Source organism: Hyperolius riggenbachi, chromosome 1 (genome assembly GCF_040937935.1).
Source record: "Hyperolius riggenbachi isolate aHypRig1 chromosome 1, aHypRig1.pri, whole genome shotgun sequence".
Taxonomy (NCBI): domain Eukaryota; kingdom Metazoa; phylum Chordata; class Amphibia; order Anura; family Hyperoliidae; genus Hyperolius; species Hyperolius riggenbachi.
This window is the reverse complement of record NC_090646.1, coordinates 429,372,136-429,385,332: the sequence shown is the minus strand read 5'-3', so window position 1 is coordinate 429,385,332 and position 13,197 is coordinate 429,372,136. Positions and strand designations below refer to the sequence as shown.

The 13,197-nt window shown below is 44.5% G+C and overlaps 1 protein-coding gene across 2 annotated transcripts in view; it reads left to right on the top strand.

Moving 5' to 3' along the window:
• LOC137552945 (G-protein coupled receptor 54-like) overlaps positions 1-13,197 on the top strand; it is a 141,137-nt gene that overhangs the window by 81,527 nt on the left and 46,413 nt on the right. The window lies entirely within an intron of this gene.

The window sequence follows — 13,197 nt, the reverse complement described above, 5'->3', positions numbered from 1 at the left end:
GATGCTCCGCTCCGTCATCAGTCTCCCAGCGGCAATCGCCACTAGGAGACTGTTAGACAGAGAATTATTTACATTGTACAGTGCTGCGATCTATGGCAGCGCTGTACTAGGGGGGACACTCTGCTGTCCCCTGGGGAGGCACAAGAGCAATCGGCTCTCATAGGCTGATGCCTATGACCAGGGCCGGCCTTAGGTTTCACAGCGCCCTGAGCAGAACCAGATTTTGGTGCCCCCCCCCCCAATTCATCCTCTTCGCGTGTGAGCGCACCACACACATACACTAATGGGGGGGGGGGATCTGCTGCCTAAATACACTAAAAGGGGATCTGCGACTGTAAGACTAGTAGCCTAAGCCTATATACACTAAAGGGGGGATCTGCCTACAGTAAAGGTTAGATAGGTAGCTGCCCCCAGTATAGATTAGATAGGTAGCTGCCCCCCCCAGTATAGGTTAGATAGGTAGCTGCCCCCAGTATAGCTTAGATAGGTAGCTGCTGCCCCCAGTATAGATTAGATAGGTAGCTGCTGCCCCCAGTATAGATTAGATAGGTAGCTGCTGCCCCCAGTATAGATTAGATAGGTAGCTGCTGCCCCAGTATAGATTAGATAGGTAGCTGCCCCCCCCCCCCAGTATAGATTAGATAGGTAGCTGCCCCCCCCCCCCAGTATAGGTTAGATAGGTAGCTGCCCCCCCAGTATAGGTTAGATAGGTAGGTTCCCTCAGTATAGTATAGATAGGTAGCTGCCCCCAGTATAGGTTAGATAGGTAGCTGCCCCCAGTATAGGTTAGATAGGTAGCTGCCCCCAGTATAGGTTAGATAGGTAGCTGCCCCCAGTATAGATTAGATAAGTAGCTGCCCCCAGCATAGGTTAGATAGGTAGCTGCCCCCAGCATAGGTTAGATAGGTAGCTGCCCCCAGTATAGATTAGATAGGTAGGTGCCCCCAGTATAGGTTAGATAGGTAGCTGCCCCCAGTATAAGTTAGATAGGTAGCTGCCCCTCCAGTATAGGTTAGATAGGTAGGTGCCCCCAGTATAGGTTAGATAGGTAGGTGCCCCCAGTATAGATTAGATAGGTAGCTGCCCCCCCCCCCCCAGTATAGGTTAGATAGGTAGGTGCCCCCAGTATAGATTAGATAGGTAGCTGCCCCCCCCGTATAGGTTAGATAGGTAGGTGCCCCCAGTATAGATTAGATAGGTAGCTGCCCCCCCCAGTATAGGTTAGATAGGTAGGTGCCCCCAGTATAGATTAGATAGGTAGCTGCCTGCCCCCCAGTATAGATTAGATAGGTAGCTGCCCCCCCAGTACAGGCTAGATAGGTAGGTGCCCCCAGTATAGATTAGGTAGGTAGGTAGGTGCTCCCCTCCCCTCATACTGGAGGGGGAGCCGCGGGGAGGGCAGCCCGACCTCTCCCTCCCTTCCTCTCCGGGCCACCCTCCGTGCTCCCCCCTCCGATGCTGCTGCAGACTGCAGAGAGAACAACTCACCTCCCTGGTTCCGATCGCCGGCGCCTCTCACGGTGTATCACTTGCCGCTGGTCTCCTCTTGTACATTGACACTGATACACAGTAAACTTCCTGTTAAGCAGGAAGTTTATTGTGCATCAGTGACAATGTACAAGAGGAGACCAGCGGCAAGTGAGAGGCGCCGGCGATCGGAACCAGGGAGGTGAGTTGTTCTCACTGCTGGCTGCAGTCTGCACTCTGCAGGGGGGAGCACGGAGAGCGCCCGGAGAGGAGGGAGGGAGAGGACGGGCTGCTCTCCCCGCGGCTCCCCCCTCCATCACGGTGGCCGCACGGGGGGGGGGGGGGGGGGGGGCGGAGCGAGACGGACACAGCCAGCTACATGCGGCCAGGCGGCAGGAGCGCCCCCTGGAAGCCGGCGCCCTGAGCGATCGCACAGGTCGCTCAGGTCAAAGGCCGGCCCTGCCTATGACAGCCGATTGCTGTGTTTGGCTGGCGAGGGGAGGGGAAAAAATAAATAAAAAATAGGTCATTTTATTTTAAAAAAGGAACAAACAAATACAAAAAAAATAAACAAACAACTCAGCAGCAATCAGAGCCCACCAATGGGGAATTCATATGTGTGCATAGTTGTATGGCTCTGCAGGGAGCTCTTAAAGCTCCAGAGCCCTGAATTGTAAAAAATAGCCTGGTCATCAGTGACAATGTACAAGAGGAGACCAGCGGCAAGTGAGAGGCGCCGGCGATCGGAACCAGGGAGGTGAGTTGTTCTCACTGCTGGCTGCAGTCTGCACTCTGCAGGGGGGAGCACGGAGAGCGCCCGGAGAGGAGGGAGGGAGAGGACGGGCTGCTCTCCCCGCGGCTCCCCCCTCCATCACGGTGGCCGCACGGGGGGGGGGGGGGGGGGGCGGAGCGAGACGGACACAGCCAGCTACATGCGGCCAGGCGGCAGGAGCGCCCCCTGGAAGCCGGCGCCCTGAGCGATCGCACAGGTCGCTCAGGTCAAAGGCCGGCCCTGCCTATGACAGCCGATTGCTGTGTTTGGCTGGCGAGGGGAGGGGAAAAAATAAATAAAAAATAGGTCATTTTATTTTAAAAAAGGAACAAACAAATACAAAAAAAATAAACAAACAACTCAGCAGCAATCAGAGCCCACCAATGGGGAATTCATATGTGTGCATAGTTGTATGGCTCTGCAGGGAGCTCTTAAAGCTCCAGAGCCCTGAATTGTAAAAAATAGCCTGGTCACTGGGGGGGGGGGGGGGGGGGGGGTGAAAGTCTATGGTCCTGAATTGGTTAATTATTTTTATTCTTTATTATTCAGTAAATTATTAAGGGACGTTTTGTATAGAAAATTAGTATAGAAAGGGAAACTATGATAATGTACAAAATGTTGAATAAACAAAATAAAAGACATATCACAGGTGGCCAAACAGTGCCTTCTCTTATAAAATATTCAACGCATATTCAGAAAAAAAAAAAAAAAAAAACCTCCAGAGGATGAATACAGAAGTTTATAAATGCATGGGAACTTTTTTAGAGTTCATCTCTGTAATTAACTAAAGCAGGTGAATCTATCCATGCTAACGTGGTTCTGTTGTCATACATTTGGGCATCACTGGAGAGTCCAGAGCCCGGTAGGGATCATACACCCGCATCCCCCATATCTATCTCTTCTGGAACAAAAAACAATGCTAACATTGTTATCATCCACAATGATTTGCAAAAGATATAAAGTAATAAAAGGAGAGTGAAAAACAGAGAAAATATTTTAGGAAATGAAGAGAAGATGGGGTGAGATCTATTAACAGCATCCATGAGCCAGATCTCCTCAAGCAGAAGAAAAGAACAGGTGAGCCATGGCCAAGAACCATACATACATCATCTCACTTGAAGTCAGAGAAGGAATTATAACACTGAGGTATCTCAAAGGATGCCCCTGGAACGCCACTGGGGTCTCAGACCCATAAGATAGACCAAATTTGCACAGTGGCATTTTTGTACTCATCAGATTCCAAAAACATATGCCAATGTATCCAAGTTTGCAGAGTGCTCTTCTCTTGACTTAATTTGGCTTATAAACCTGACCTCTTCAAAGCATTCTGTAAGGGTGGGTGTGGTCACTGATTTCAAATACATGGGGATGAGAATGCAAGCAGCTTGGATAAGATTTTTTTTAGTGACTGCTTAAATTTTTTTTTTGGGGGGGGGGGGGGGGGGTTATGTAGCAGATATTAAAGAGGAACTCCAGTGAAAATTATGTACAACAAAAAGTGCTTTGTTTTTACAATAATTATGTATAAATGATTTAGTCAGTGTTTGCCCATTGTAAAAGCTTTCCTCTCCCTGATTTACATTCTGACATTTATCACATAGTTACATAGTTATTTGGGTTGAAAAAAGACATACGTCCATCGAGTTCAACCAGAAGGTGACACATGGGGCTCGATTCACAAAGCGGTGCTAACCCAGTTAAATACTTTAGGCGTGATAACCATTGCACCACGCTGGTGAAAAGCCAGTTTAGGCATGATAAGTTTAGGCATGATAAGTTTAGGCGTGATAAGTTTAGGCATGATAAGTTTAGGCATGATAAGTTTAGATCGCGCACAAAGTCCCGCGCACAAAGCAGCGCCATTAAACTCTATGCGAACTGCACCAGACTTTGCTTGCGCAAAACTTTTGATCAGCTGTGCACTGCGGTGCTAACCCATTTTATGCTTAAACTTATCACGCCTAAACTTATCACGCCTTAACTTATCACACCTAAACTTATCATGCCTAAACTTATCACGCCTAAACTTATCACGCCTAAACTTATCACGCCTAAACTGAGTTTAGGCGTGATAAGGGGCTTTTCACCAGGGTGCTAACTGTTAGCACCGCTTTGTGAATCAAGCTTTTAATGCTGGCAGGTGATGTAAGTGGAAGTACCTGCTGCTTGCTTTTTTTGGCAGTTGGAAACAGCTGTAACCAGCTATTTCCCACAATTCAATGAGGTTCACAGAGAGGAAACTGCCAGGAAAATGGTCCTCACAGTCTCGTGTGGGAGGGGTTTCACCACAATATCAGTCATACAGAGCCCCCTGATGATCCATTTGTGAAAAGGAAAATATTTCTAATGTAAAATGGGGTATCAGCTACTGATTGGTATGAAGTTCAATTCTTGGTTACGGTTTCTCTTTAAAGAGAACCAGAGATGAAGCACCCTCTTGTATTTTACCTTATAAATCAGTGGGAACATGACAGTAAACACCTAATCTGCCCTTTGTTTCATTGTTCTCTGTGTAATCTGACTGTTATCACCTCTGATAAGAATCCCCGACTGAGAAGTCAGGCTGCTCTGTCTAGCTTTGCTACAGAAAGAATATAGCTAAGTCTGTCTTCTGTGGTGTTATTTCAAGCCCAAGCCTGCCCCCTTGTGGCTTTGCTATAATGACTCAGCAATAATCATTCCCAGCAAAGCCAGATTTAATTGCTCAGTCTGGGATTCTTGTGACTGCTGATAACAGACACTTTTAGCAGTGAGGACGAAACAGACAGCATGGTAAGTGTTTTCTCTAATGTTCCTACTGATATATATGGTAAAATACACAAGGGTGCTTCGTCTCTGGTTCCCTTTAAGAAGGGTCACTAATAGGATCGCCATCTGTGAGAATTTTAATATAATGTTGGACTGCCATCCAAAAGGGCTTAATATTAGGGCAATCCTAGGATATATTATTATTATTATTATTATTTATTGTATTTATAAAGCGCCAACATATTACGCAGCGCTGAACATTAATTTAGGTTACAGACAATATTTAGGGGTGACATACAGCAATATGACAATACAGGAATACAAGAAAACCAGATCACACAGCACAGTATTAGTACAAGGTAATGCTTAGTCACTGGATGAAGCATGGAGATTAGGCAAGTTAGGTTCACTCAAATGCATGGCATGGGTTCACAGTAATGGAGGTGCCAGATCAGGTAGGACACAAAAGGAGGAGGACCCTGCCCAAAGGCTTACAATCTAGAGGGAGAGGTAAGGACATGAATGGTAGGGGACCAGAGTTCAGCTGTAGGTTTAGAGCACTTGTGAGGGGTAGTAGGCCAGAGTGAAAAGGTGAGTTTTGAGGGCTTTCTTGAAGATGTTGAAGGAGGGGGCTGCCCTAATGGGTGGAGGTAGGGAGTTCCATAGTGTTGGAGCAGCTCTTGAGAAGTCCTGGAGGCGTGCATGGGACTGGGTGATGCGGGGGGTGGTTAGGCGAAGTTCATTGGAAGAGCGGAGTGAGCGGCTAGGTGTGTACCTCTGAGTAAGATCGGAAATGTAGGTTGGACAGGTTTTGTGGACAGATTTGTAGGTCAGACACAGTATCTTGAATCTGATTCTGGACTGGATAGGAAGCCAGTGGAGGGATTCTAGGAGGGGATCTGCCGTGGTGGAGCGGTGGGAGCAGTGGATAATTCTGGCTGCCGCATTCATGATGGACTGCAGTGGGGCTGTTCGGGTGATAGGGAGACCAGACAGCAGGGCATTGCAGTAGTCAAGGCGGGAAATTATGAGGGCATGGATGAGGAGTTTGGTGGTGGCAGAGGTCAGGAAAGGGCGAATCTTACAGATGTTACGAAGGTGGAAGTTGCAGGACTTTGTGAGGTTTTGGATGTGGGAAGTGAAGGAGAGTGTGGAGTCCAGGGTGACACCCAGACAGCGGGCTTGAGAGGTAGGGCGAATGGTAGTGTGGTTAACAGTGACATGCACATCTGGGAAGTTCGTGGATGGCCGGGGTGGGAAGATCATAAATTCCGTTTTGTCTAGATTTAGTTTCAGGAACCTAGCAGACATCCAGGAGGAGATGGCGGATAGGCAGGAGGAGACCTTGTCCATGGTAGTGGTGGATATGTCAGGGGTGTGGAGGTAGATCTGGGTGTCATGTGAAAATGTACCCACCCCCATTCCGCATCTCCAGCACAAGCGATCAGTATCTGGGAACATCTTTTGCAGTCTACTGGGAGTAAGGTACCACTATGTTAAGATTTTATAGTTGGCTTCCTGGATCCTAGAGGAAATGGAGGATTTCTGATTTAAAATAAGTATTCTTTTGCCATTGATCATCTGAAAACTGACATCCAAAGTCATATTCCCATATAATTTTAAGTTCAGAAGATTATTTCGCTTCTGTAATCAGCAACTGGTAAATCAAGGAAAGAGAGTCAAAGAGCAAGATAACTGATCTCTTGTGCCTTTGTAGCATAGGAAGTGTTATAACCATAAGTAGCTCCAAGCATATAAGAAGGGGCGGTTACGGTCAGTTTGAAGTTGCGAAAGTGAAATTCAGGCTCCACCCCTAGCAAAATCCTGTCCTCTTAGCGTAATGCCTATTCACCAGCAGATGTAACTGTGGGGACCATGCCCAGGTGGAAATAAGGGGTTATCTAAGACAGGGATTAGGGGGTGGGCCATGGGGAAATATATTTTGAGTGCCTAAATTTAGACAAGGCTATCAATGTGGAATTAAAGGACCGCTATCGCGAAAAAAGTAAGCCGTTAAAATCTGACAGAACCGACCAGTTTTAGGACAGTCCATCTACTCATGGGGGATTCTCAGGGTTTTCTTTGTTTTCAACAGCGTTTCCTGCACAGCAGTTGCAATGTCTAACTGACAAAATAGTGTGCAAGTCGGTAGGGAGGCTGGCTGGTATCTTACTATTTTGGCAGTTAAACTGCTGTTCAGGAAATTTGTGATAGCGGTCATTTAATTGAAACATATTCACTAGAAACATGGCAAGGAAATGAACAGCGCTACTTAAAAACAGACAAGTGCCTACCTGCAAAAGAGTGCAAGCCCCACTTATGGGATAAAATACACACCTAGCATACACATGACCTGTCTACCACTGGAAGATGTTGGTTTCCGTAACAGCTTGCATGCAACCTATTAAGTACTCGTCGTGTATTTTATCCCACAAGTGGGGCTTGCACTCTTTTGCAGGTAGGCACTTGACTGTTTTTAAGTAGCGCTGTTCATTTCCTTGCCATGTACTAGTTTAATTCGTTTTTGGTCAGCTGCTCCTACTTAACAGCCATGCTTTTGGTGTATATGCAGAGCTTCTGTTTGGGTTCAAGGTGTGTTTGCAGTTTCTGGGGGGGGCTCAGCGCACCTCTGATTCGAGGCCATTCGGAGGCGGCCTGGTGATGCGCTGATCCACCTTTTGCGCAATTTTCAATTTTCGATTTTACTTGATTACACACCCAGGCTATGCATATACATAGGTTAGGATTTAGTTAGTGTTAGGTCCCCTCCCATGGAGGATTAACTTATTCGCAGTGGGAGGGACGAGTACTTAATAGGTTGCATGCAAGCTGTTACGGAAACCAACATCCTCCAGTGGTAGACAGGTCATGTGTATGCTAGGTGTGTATTTTATCTCACAAGTGGGGCTTGCACTCTTTTGCAGGTAGGCACTTGTCTGTTTTTAAGTAGCGCTGTTCATTTCCTTGCCATGTACTAGTTTAATTAATTTATGGTCAGCTGCTCCCACTTAACAGCTTTGCTTTTGTTGTATATGCAGAGCTTCTGTTTGGGTTCAAGGTGCGTTTGCAGTTTCTGGGGGGGGCTCAGCGCACCTCTGATTCGAGGCCATTCGGAGGCGGCCTGGTCCACCTTTTGCGCAATTTTCAATTTTTGATTTTACTTGATTAGCCGCACCCAGGCTATGCATATACATAGGTTAGGATTTAGTTAGTGTTAGGTCCCCTCCCATGGAGGATTGACTTCTTCGCAGTAGGAGGGACGAGTACTTAATAGGTTGCATGCAAGCTGTTACGGAAACCAACATCCTCCAGTGGTAGACAGGTCATGTGTATGCTAGGTGTGTATTTTATCCAACAAGTGGGGCTTGCACTATTTTGCAGGTAGGCACTTGTCTGTTTTTAAGTAGCGCTGTTCATTTCCTTGCCATGTACTAGTTTAATTCATTTATGGTCAGCTGCTCCCGCTTAACAGCTTTGCTTTTGGTGTATATGCAGAGCTTCTGTTTGGGTTCAAGGTGCGTTTGCAGTTTCTGGGGGGGGGCTCAGTGCACCTCTGATTCAAGGCCATTCGAAGGCGGCCTGGTGATGCGCTGATCCACCTTTTGCACAATATTCACTAGAAAGCTTTGGGGCTGACCATAAATACACTGAAAGATCCATGCCTATGAGGTCCTTCTCAAGCTGCACCCACCTCTTATGCTTATAATGTCTATCCCAATCGACCATGAAAACCAAGCAGGCTCCGGTGGGATATTTCCTGAGGTCTGGAACTGCTAGTCCACCTTGTGGTTTGGGCACATGACCTAGCCATGAAAAGTGGGGTTGGTTCCAGCACTACAGGTTCAATTTAAGGATCTGGATGAGAGGTGGAAAATTAAGTTTATATAAGTTGGAGAGCATTGAATGAATCTGAACCCCCAGATAAGTGATAGAACATGCAGTCCACTTAAAAGAGACATTTTGCAGATTCTTGGAAATAAATAAGTAGTTGATGAGGGTATATTTGCCATGGAGGTTGGAAAAGAAGGTATAGTCCTACGCAGTAGGATGTTGGCGCCTCCAGGCCTCAACAACTTGTCATTGTGCTAAAAACTTTTTACAAGCTTTGATGGCTTTGCCAACCAAATTTCCAAGACTGGGTCTAGTACTGCATTTAGATCACTGCCCAGGATCAGGCTTCCCTCAGAAAAAGAGTCCAAGGCTTCGAGGGCCCTCTCCAAGAAAGCAGGTTGCCCACTATTAGGAGCAGAGAAAATACCTAATGTAGGTTTGTGGGATAGATATTCACCTTTTATAAAAAGGAAGCAGCTAGCAGTGTCTTCTTTCCTGTAGGAGGGAAAGAGACACTTCTTTAGACCTTTGGTTTCGGAGTCTGGAGAGTTACTAAAAAAGGCTCTATCATAATGCCTATCAATACATTTCGGATGTGAGTCTCTTTTGAAATGCGTTTCCTGCAGGAAAGCAATGTGAACTATTTGCTTCAGTAATTGACACAAAGGAGCTCTCCTCTTCTCAGGGATATTGAGTCCATTGGCATTTAATGATTGGACTTTAAGGAGCATCAGTGTAATGATCAAAGCTGTCATGCGGTCGGGTAAGGTATGGCCACATTGTTGTTGATGGTTGTTATGAGTAGCTACGAGTACGAAGCTACTCGCAATTTAAATTAAAATTAGATAGCGTTGCAAATGGCAGAGGGGGGTTAACTTACCTATGCCACTGCCTATAGTCGATGTGTTCCATTTGAGGTCCATGTAACTCTACTCCCTCCTCCTTCAAACCCGGAAGGAGGAAGGTGTGATGTCACATGGACCGCGAGTTGAACGCATCGCCCAGAGGCAGAAAAAAGGTTTAGTTAACTTCCCCCCCTCCTGCCGTGGTGAACATCACTTTCAATTTGAGTTCTGTTCTGAAGCATTCGGAAAAGCGTTACGAATGGGAACTCTCATCTCTACTAATGAACTTCTGATGCTTCAATGTATATGCTGTGCTCCTCAAAAGTTTTTTTTTTCAATTTAAATAAATATCAAACTATATCCTCTTATGTCTTATTTTTGTAGTGCATATGTACTTTTAGACCTGGTTACACTGCTTGTGAAGCCTCTGGGTAAACAGTTTATCTTGCAAAACATATATCTGGCACATCTGTAAGTTTCATTTCACCTAAGAATGATTTTTATCGTACTGTGATACAATATTTAATATAATACCTTATATTGCAGGTTTAGATTACCAAATACATTCTAGATGCTTAAAGGGAACCTAAACTGAGAGGGATATGGAGGTTTCCTTTTAAACAATACCAGTTGCCTGGCAGCCCTACTGATCTCTTTATCTGCAGTAGTGGCTGAATCACACACCTGAAACAAGCATGCAGTTAATCCAGTCTGACTTTAGTCAGAGCACCTGATCTGCATGCTTGTCCAGGGGCTGTGGCTGAAAGTATTAGATACACAGGATCAGCAGCAGAGTCAGGCAACTGGTATTATTTAAAAATCCATATCCTTCTCTGTTTAGGTTCCCTTTAAGCAACATTTCTTTGCAGAGCACCTATATATATATATATATATATATATATATATATATATATATATACAGTGGGATGCGAAAGTTTAGGCAACCTTGTTAATTGGCCATGATTTTCCAGTATAAATCGTTGGTTGTTACAATAAAAAATGTCAGTTAAATATATCATATAGGAGACATACAGTGATATTTGAGGAAGTGAAATGAAGTTTATTGGATTTACAGAAAGTGTGCAATAATTGTTTAAACAAAATTAGGCAGGTGCATAAATGTGGGCACCACAAAAAAAATGAAATCAATATTTAGTAGATCCTCCTTTTGCAGAAATTACAGCCTCTAATCGCATTCCTGTCAGTTCCAATGAGAGTCTGGATTCTGGTTGAAGGTATTTTAGACCATTCCTCTTTACAAAACATCTCTAGTTCATTCAGGTTTGATGGCTTCCGAGCATGGACAGCTCTCTTTAACTCACACCACAGATTTTCAATTATATTCAGGTCTGGGGACTCAGATGGCCATTCCAGAACATTGTACTTGTTCCTCTGCATGAATGCCTTAGTGGATTTTGAGCAGTGTTTAGGGTCGTTGTCTTGTGGAAAGATCCAGCCCTGGCACAGCTTCAGCTTTGTCACTGATTCCTGGACATTGGTCTCCAGAATCTGCCGATACTGAGTGTAATCCATGCCTCCCTCAACTTTGACAAGATTCCCAGTCCCTGCACTGGCCACCCAGCCCCACAGCATGATGGAACTGCAATCATATTTTACTGTAGGTAGCAGGTGTTTTTCTTGGAATGCTGTGTTATTTTTCCGCCATGCATAACGCCCCTTGTTATGCCCAAATAACTCAATCTTAGTTTCAACAGTCCACAGCACCTTATTCCAAAATTAAGCTGGCTTGTCCAAATGTGCTTTAGCATACCTCAAGCAGCTGTGCTTGTTATGTAGGCGGAGAAAAGGCTTCCTCTGCACCATTCTCGCATACAGCACCTCCTTGTGTAAAGTGTGCCAAATGGTTGAACGATGCACAGTGACTCCATCTGCAGCAAGATGATGTTGTAGGTTTTTGGTGCTGGTCTGTGGGTTGACTCTGACTGTTCTCACCATTCATCACTTCTGTTTATCCAAGATATTTCTTGGTCTGCCACGTCGAGGCTTAACTTGAACTGAGCCTGTGGTCTTCCATTTCCTCAATATGTTCCTAACTATGGAAACAGACAGCTGAAATCTCTGAGACAGCTTTTTGTATCCTTCCCCTAAACCATGATGGTGAACAAACTTTGTCTTCAGGTTATTTGAGTGTTGTTTTGAGACTCCCATGTTGCTACTCTTCAGAGAAAATTGAAAGAGAAGGGAAACTTACAATTGACCCTTTAAATACTCTTTCTCATAATTCGATTCACCTGTGTATTTAGGTCAGGGGTCACTGAGCTTACCCAGCCAATTTGAGTTCCAATAATTAGTTCTAAAGGTTTTGGAAACAATAAAATGACAACAGTGCCCAAATGTATGCACCTGCCTAATTTTATTTAAACAGTTATTGTGCACTCTGTAAATCCAATAAACTTCATTTCACTTCTCAAATATCACTGTGTGTGTCTCCTATACTATATATTTAACTGACATTTTTTATCGTAACAGCCAACGATTTATACAGGAAAATCATGACAATTAACAAGGTTGCCCAAACTTTCGCATCCCACTGTATGTATTTATTCAGTTATATTACGCAGGTTAGGAAAGCATAAAGCATGTATAAACGCAGATGGTATTTTAGTCAGTACATTACAGAAGGTCAGAGTCATGACCCCCACTGGATTACCATACGGTAAAGTAAAATGAGTTGCTAAGTAATAGAAATGGGATGGCTTTATAGATAAGCCACATAGATCTGAGTCAAATCATTTGCATATGTATAGTACATTAACTTAATTGTTGACTAGCCTTATGTTGTAATGAATAAATTAACTTAATCATTTAACCTATGCCTACGTGGCTTTCTCTATAAGGTAGTATTTAGCTGTCATTTCCAGTCTGGCACTGAACATTTTTTTATTGTTGCCTGGAAATTACATTGAGTTGTGCATTCTAGGGTACATGATGAATCCCATAGATGCTTCCTCATTAGTTTGCTAAGCTGGAAATTAAATTAACCCTGATCTAGTTTTTAATCAACACACTTTTAACTCTGTTTTACTTGTGGTGCTGTGACATATGACTAATAGTACAGTATCGGTTCGAGCTCAATCACCACAAGCCTGCACACGTTGCAGTTCCCCTGCATGATGTCTGGAGTAACGCCATTGGGAACTATAAGTGGTGAGTAGAGGGGTGTTGCTAAGCGAGGGCAGAGAAGAGGAAGTACTGCCAATTCCTCGTCATCCATCATTGACATTCTTCTCTGTGAGTAGGACTCCCCAATGATTGGCTTCATCAGACAATACAGAAATTGCCATAAATATGTCAGTGGTGTATTGCTCTTCAAGGAGAATATATGGAACAGGCTGAAGAGTAAACTGAGTGTTCTGATTATCAATAGCAACGTATTTGAGCAAAATTAAAAAAAAAAAATCTTTAAGGAAAAGAACAGCTAACCTGCTTGAAAAAGAAATCGTACCATCATATCTAGGATATTGTTTACCTCATTGGGCTCTAGTCACAAAACATCTCATAAATGTCTTATTT